The sequence below is a fragment of the Schistosoma mansoni genome, chromosome 1 (genome assembly GCF_000237925.1).
Source record: "Schistosoma mansoni strain Puerto Rico chromosome 1, complete genome".
NCBI classification, from domain to species: domain Eukaryota; kingdom Metazoa; phylum Platyhelminthes; class Trematoda; order Strigeidida; family Schistosomatidae; genus Schistosoma; species Schistosoma mansoni.
The window spans coordinates 62,372,777-62,380,960 of record NC_031495.1 but is presented as its reverse complement, the minus strand read 5'-3'; the positions used below and the strand labels follow the sequence as shown (position 1 = coordinate 62,380,960).

The 8,184-nt window shown below is 31.5% G+C and overlaps 1 annotated feature.

Annotated features, from left to right (window-relative positions):
• Positions 1 to 2,929: 2,929 nt before the first annotated feature.
• Positions 2,930 to 2,959: a sequence feature (Short protein (Smp_196340, CCD76607.1) was converted to a misc_feature.).
• Between the last annotated feature and the right edge of the window lie 5,225 nt (positions 2,960 to 8,184).

Genomic DNA, 8,184 nt, shown 5'->3' with positions numbered 1-8,184 from the left:
TGAATAAGTTTAGGTTATAAAAATGAACATTAGTCAAATTACGTCACTACATCGTAAAAATGATTATTAACTGATTAGTGCAGAAGCTAACCAAGGTAAAAGGAACGGTTGAACACATTTCCACTGAGTGAAAAATCCCATGTGGACATCGTCCTCCATCCTCTAGAACTGTCCGATACACTTAACGAAATCTCTGTAACGTACTATAAAGTATCACGTTCCCAAGTATTTTAGCTTATTCTTGACTTTAAATAATTAATTACAAGGAACTCAAATACAACTCAAAACTTATAAACTCAACAATCTAATACTATTCTTACATTAGTATTACAAATAAACAAATCTGTCACCTGAAGATGATATGAATATCAATGGAAAAAAAAAATCGTAAACAAATAATTCATACATATACTTGAAATCATGAGTCAATTGAAGCTAGATCACCGTAGAAAATCTCAAAGCACTGAACGGCCATTTCATCCTATTGTGGGACTCCTCAGCACTGCGCACTCACGATCCCACCTCATAATTCATATATGTATTTCTCTTACACAATAGCCTTAAATATACCATAATATTGGTACAATGTTATGATAGACTTTTCACATATTTTTTTCTTTTAAACAAACTGTATCAAATTATGCGGTAGATCAAACCATTGATGGTTACAAAAGATATTTTGATAAAATATTCAAGATGGATATTTGACAAGATTATGATTTATTTATTAAAACAACAACAACAGCAAGAACAACTACAGCGACAGCAACAGCGACAACAACAGCGACAACAACAATATGGAAAAATACCGAAAACACGATAAACATTATTATTATCATTATTATTATGCACAGATGTTTAAATAGTTTCCAAACAAACAATCATCTGTGAATCACTTTTTCTGTTCTTTTCTTTTTTTGTTTTTTAAATAAAAATTATTATTTTCACTGAATAAGGTTTAATATATTTCAATATTCAATTTTATAGGGAAAATTAAAATAAATTGTTTGAGGAAATAAAGTTTGTATTAAAAAAATACAATGATGTCCTCCCTCAACCCACCCCCCCTACTTATTCCCTTTTATATCACTCTGAATTTTCTTCTCTCCTTTTTACCTCAAATAAATGACTTTTTATTTATATAGTATTGGGTTTATTAATTTATTGTAAGCATGTGGGTGGTCCAATAAAATTATTTTGTTTTCACTGAAAAATTCGAATCTCTCACTCACTCTCTACCTCCCCCCTCTCTCTCTCTCTATATATATATATATATAGTCATTTGTTTTAAAGAAAGCAAAATTTGTTTCCCTCTCTTTTATACTTAATATTAGGCTACACAATATATGCACCATGTATGTTTATTCGCTTATATATCACCATGTTCTAGTGTACACTTGCAAATACATACATATTTGCATATATGGTGTACTGGATAGATATGTATTAAATTGGAAGAATTTTTCTTTATATTTTAGATTGAACGATTAAACCAAGAAAAAAAATGTTTATCGTTCATCAAACAGGTGTATGAGACAGTTTAAACATGTAAACTGAATTTTGTTTATAAAGGAGCGAATTTAGATCAAAATAGATTTTACATATTAAATCAGATCTTATATATTGATTTAGGGTCTATTTGAATATGAAAATTTTCAGTCCCTTTTTTTCGCTTATTTAGTGAATGAGTGCTGAATTCTAGACTGTAACTTTCATTAAAGACTTGACTTCGAATGATAGCTTTTACAATATTTGTGTTTTCATTCTACTCTATATTGATATATTCATAGTAGACAGCTACGAATATCTATAGTTTCTGGAATTGAAATCTTTGCTGAAATTCATAGTCGAATATTCAGTACCCTACCCCCTAAAACACAGAAAGGTATGATATACTTATTAAATATCGAAAGGGTTTTGGAAAACCCTAGCCAAATCTATAGAAGTACTTATTTGCGGCTTATGTTTTAGGACTCAAGGATAGATAATTTATATATTTAATGAATCAACCGATCAAAATAAGTTCCCTTCCACAACTATTCATGAAATTACCAAATGTTGATGCATAAATCAAATTTTAAATAACATATGCCACTAGTGATTTATCTTCATTGGAATTAGTGACTCTAGTTAAAACCACCCAGTGGTGTGACTACATAAGCATAAGAGTACATTTCCGGAGTCTACGTTCTCACCTCCGATTTACTTAATCTTCACTAGTCCTTGCTTCCAGTGAAACCTTGCGGTTCCTGGTTCGTATTTGTGTTCAATGGTGAACGAGTACTGATAGAGATTGCTATACAACTAAGAACAATTCATAATTAATAATAAAGTAATACACATCACGGTTAATAATCATCAACCGAATAACAGTTTCTCAAATGAATTGATCATATATATATAATACAATGTTCCTGTCACTTTTAGCAAAACATAGTGTTAACTATAAAAAAAAGCAATCAAATTGGCTATTAATAGTGGACCAGAAAGGAATTGTTCCATCTTTGTTTTATTTTAGTGACTAAATATATCAGTAAATATTCTATTAATACAGAGGATTTGTTGAGATTGTAGAATTTTCACAGCTTAAATGACGGACTGACCTTACATAAACAACCACTAATGACCTGGAAGCCGTCAAGTGTTTCTAGGTTTTATTGACAGTCTAGCTAATATCAAAAGTTGTTTGTTGTTTATATTAACGATTTCCATTTGAGTAGTCTTTGAAAAGTCAGACACTCATTCATTATATCATTGGTCTTTATGCATTAATGAAACTTGTTTTATTGTTCAAGAAAAACTTTACATCAGTTATTTCTTACATAATTATTCATAAAACAGAGTTGAAGGTTTTAGTAATTTTAATACACAGCATCATAAGTTGTAACTATTTAAAATTGTTTTCTAAGATCACTTTATCCATCAAAAACTATCGTGATCTAACGGTATACTTACTCATTGTAAAGAATCAATGATAACTGTTTGCCTCTTCTGCCATCACCGGAAGGCAGCTTAGTATTTAGTTAAACAAATATGTAAACTGACTGAATTTGGAAGAGAAACAGTTCAGGAAAATAACAAGTAAGTTAAAAAAAATCGAAATATCTAAAACTATTTCAAAGTAATTATCGTGTTTTTATTGGTCACACTAGAAATTATTCATTTAAATAATTTGAATCAATAGAATTTTCTTAAAAAGCAAACAAATATAAAATTATAATAGTGGAATTCATGAGTCGATCTAAGCTTGACCACTATTGAAAACGTAAAAGCACTGGATGGTCGTTTCGTCTTAGTGTTGGACTCCTCAGAAGTGCCCATCCACGACTCCATACCAAAGGGACTCAAACTCAGGACCTTCAGTTCGCACGCTAGCGCCTAACCTCTAGACGCCTGATCCGACCGACATCCAAAGGTATTAATATCTAAATTCAATCGATCTATGATCTTGCTCAACCCTTCATCTAGCTTTAATTTACTCATGAGTTCAATTATTGAAATAGAAACGAATCAACTAATAGAACAGGAATAGTGGATGAGCACCACTGAGGGATCCCATACTAGTACAAAACAGAAGTCCAGTGCTTACAGGTTTTCACTGATATTCTGACCTAGATCGACTCATGAATTCAACTATTAAAATCTCCACAAATCCCTATCCTGAAAATATGAAATTAGTCGAAATATATTCCTTGAAATATAAAATATTAAAAATTGATTCAGTGAGAAGTTCTCTTTTCGGCGACTTTAGTTTCAGTGCTCTACAATTGAAAAAATATATTTATTTTCCAAGATTATAATTATGACAACAATCTCCTTTTTAAAATTCACGAATGATGGCAGACTAAAAATATTGAAATATTGTACATTCATTCAACTGATCTAAGTAAACATGTCTCGGTCGGTAACTCTGTTTCGTTTCTTGAATGTATTTTTTTCAAATTAACCAGAAAATTTGCATGATCATACGAACTAACTCAAAAAACCACACTACTTGGTCACAAAAATAGTAATGTTTCTTTTACCATGTTATTAATAACGCAGATAGTCTTCTGTGGAGTATAATATCGGTAAAATCATCAGTCTAAATAAATAAGCCTTATATTTTATTGTAAATGTTATTTACTAGTTACTAGAGGTGGTCTGTAGTTCTGTGATCAGGGTTTTCAAATTTCTGATAACCATGAGCAAATTCTAATCTTTAACCTTGAAGAGATACTGCTTTTCTTAAGAATTTGATAAATCATACTGTTTAATTATTTAATACATTAAATTTTCTTGATTTGTTATATCGATTGCATGCTTGCGTACGTTCTTGCCCGGTTGATATATATGAAAGTGATGATCCCCGACAATCACAGAGAGGAGTGAATTATCGATTGGACCAATGATACACAAAAGCCGTATGAGCAGTCTAGAGCACTTTCGGTCCTGTTATCTGTCTATCCCAGCCAGTTAAGTCCACAACATCAATAACAGCTTCTACAATATGAATCATTATTCTCAAATATACTGAGTTTATATACCAAACAAACTGACCACATCGTACCGATAAAATAGAAAATAACATTTGTACAAGATTTGACCAAATGTGACTGTGAATAAGGGGAAAAGTAATTAGTAGAATGGGTATAACTCAGGAATGGTAAATCGTATAGTAATAGTCTGTGGGTCAAAATAAAGCTTATAATAAGAAGGACACGAATATAATTAGTTTAGTTACTTAACAATTATACAATAGGAAGTATACATATCATATTGGGTCATAGATAGTTCTCAAAGTTACCATTCCTAAATCTCCACGGGATATAACAGATTATGGTCAAGTGAAGGTGCCTTTTTTTATCTATAGATACACATATTTTGTGGCTAACGGAATTTCTTGTTTTAGAGTTCATATCTCTGACTCATAGGTTCAAACGTCAACTGATGGAAAGAAACTGGGCTAAATCTTCATTCAATAACTGGCGTATATAGATATATATGCATATTGGTTTAAATATTGACTAAAACGTAGTCTAGATATACTTAATTTATTTACAAGTTTCATTATTCCTGAAAAATTCTATGTCCAAATCCTCCTTCATGTTCATCACTAAATTAGATAATTATTTATTTATATAAAGTGATTAATTTTAAAAAGTTCACCTTAAATCATATTCATCATCAGAAGGGAACATTAACACCATCGGCTGCCGGCTCGATGGTCTATCGGTTAAATGCTTTGGCGCGAGACTGGTAGGTCCTGGGTTTGAACCGTGCGAGGCGAGGTCGTGGATGCGCACTACTGAAGAGTCCCAAAATAGGACGAAACGGCCGTCCAGTGCTTCCAAGTTTCCCTTGGTGGTCTAGCTTCAATCGACTTATGCATTCAACATTCATCATCAATTTTTTTTTATTTCTTAATAATTATATTGCTCAATTTCGTGAATCAGTTGAAGTTAGACATTAACACCGTTGGATGCCAGCTCAGTGGTCTGTCGGTTAAGGGCTTCGGCTCGAAACTGGTAGGTCCTGGGTTCGAATCCCGCGAGGGTGGGTTCGTGGATGCGCACTGCTGAGGAGTCCCATAATAGTTATATTACCCTTCATTAGAAACACAGTAACAATCCATCTTAGATTCCTTTTCATGTTTTTAATTTTAAGCGGTAAGTTATAAATGACATTGACATATTAAATGAAATATCTTTAAATAAATATGATAAAAACGATTTATTATGTGAAAGTTAATTAATTAATTTGTTGCTAAGTCTAAAGGCAACAACACAATTGATATATATGTATATATATATGAAGCTCATGCTTTGCACAATCCATGTGAATCAATCTTAACAAGTAGCAAATATTTGGTAGGTCATTGGTTAGTTGTCAAAGAATGTGAATCATTTAAGTTAAATAAACAATATCAAGAATTGTTATTCTTATGAATCAATTTTCAGGTGATATTAAGAATAATTCCTAAATGATTATATTTCATAAATCTTATTTTATGTATGTAAAAATATTCACCAATATAATTAGGAAAGTTTTTAGGGTAATTTCTTAAGTATTTCATATCATCTTTTTAATTTTCTAGTTGAATTCATGACTCGATTGAAGCTAGACCACCATGAAATACCCGAAAGCAATGGACGATCATTTCGTCTAAGTGAGTGACTCCTGATCAGCACACACCCACGATCCTGCCTCACAAAATTCGAACACAGGACCTATCAGTTACTCGCGCGAAAGCCTAACATCTAGACAACTGAAGCAGCATCCAAAGATAGCAATGTCCAACTTCAATTAATCAATGAAATTGAGCAACTGTTCACCATTGTCTTCAGTGAGCTACTAACTCAGAATAGACCCCGTTGAACTCAACTGTTCACTGCTTATCACTAGAACTCCAGGAAATACCTCTTGGTATTTTATATCACATAGTTCGAAAGTCAGGAAGTACAAAGAGAATACAAAAATACAATATTTATAATGATTCAGTAACTTTATCATATGTAGGTTTTCAAAAGACTTAGATTCACAAGTGAAGAGTTTCCAAACAGTTCACCTGAAGTTTCTCGTGTGAAGGTAATACCTAAAGATGAAGTTGATTTAATATTAAGGTAATCAATCATTGAATAAAAATCACAATATATCAAAGGTTGAAAGAATTTGAAAATATGCACCAATTTAAATATGCTTCTCACTAGAACTCCAGGAAATACTTCTTGAAGCCAGTCACCAGTGAGTATATGTTGATTAATATCAGAAAGGGGTTTTGTGAGGATTTTAGTATTTTTATGGTGACCAGTAGAGTTGAACTGGGTCTGTTGTGAGATAGTAACTCACTGAAGACAATGATGGATGTGTCGCTCAATTTAGTGGATTGGTTGAAGTTAGACATTAACACAGTTGGATGCCGGTTGGTTCAGTAGTCTGGAAGTTAAGTGTTCGGTCGTGAGACTGATAGGTCCTGGGTTAGAATCTTGTGAGGCTAGATTGTGATTGCGCACTGGTGAGGAGTCGCACCTTAGGACGAAACGTCCGTCCAATGCTTTCAGGTATTCCATGGTCGTCTAGTTTCAATTGACTCATGAACTCAACTATAAAAAGAATATCTCCTAAATATTATTATTATTCAGTGACCTTTAGCTTACAAATAGACCTACGTAAATTTTGATATGATTATTTTTCAATTTAATTTTCGCATCCTTTTTCATATTCAATCATGTAAATATTTACATACTTCTTCTCTGATCTCTATTAAATTGGACCTTTCAAGTTGAAAATTCATCATTGAATATAGATTTAAACAATATTTATGAATAAAATGATAGACAATTTAAAACTTATTAGGTGGTCCTATAGTTCTTCATCAATAAAAAATCTAACTTTTAATTTCGTTTCCCTATCAATTTAAACAAATTTTCATTCGTTAATTGTTCCTATTTTTTTTGAAATTCAATTATAAACACAGAATATTTGCATGCCAACTAATAATAGAACCTCAGAATAAAATAATTTTTTTATAAATGTAACCCAAATTATTGTTGCTAAGGTTAAAATTTTTAAAAAATTACTTTAAATTATCATTACAGTGAAATGGGAGGGGAGATTAATTTGTCTAAATTGTTATTTTTCTACTTTTTTTAAAAAAAAGAAATACAGAATAAACAGCATTGTCTAAGAAATTAAATTTTAAGCTAAACTGTTTATTTTTTAACATTATAATTTAAGCAAGTATACGAATAACTTAATGAAGCTGAAGCAAATACCATGACCTGATGTATTAGGTTATAATCAATACTTACTCATATGTAAATGTACACAAGTGTATAGAGTAAGATTTTAGCGAATCCTAAATTTTTCATGTACACATTTGGGTATGATTTTAGCTGTGTCTGATAATTATGACTACAAACAATTACAAACTCCCCAAATTTGTCACATTTATGTATGTTTATCAATTCAACTCCCTATATGGAGCCAGTTACACTGGCTAAACTTTTCTGTAAGTCTGTCGTATCACCGAAGGCCATAGGAAGTTTTTGAGAAGATGGTAGTTACGTGTGACTGACAACGCTGCTCTTCTTTATATGATAGACAGTCCGCTGAACTTTATGTATCAAACTGAATACGTGGTTTAAAAGTAGTCAAGATTAACTGATGTTTTCTACTAGTATTTGAACAGAGAAAATCAGTTTA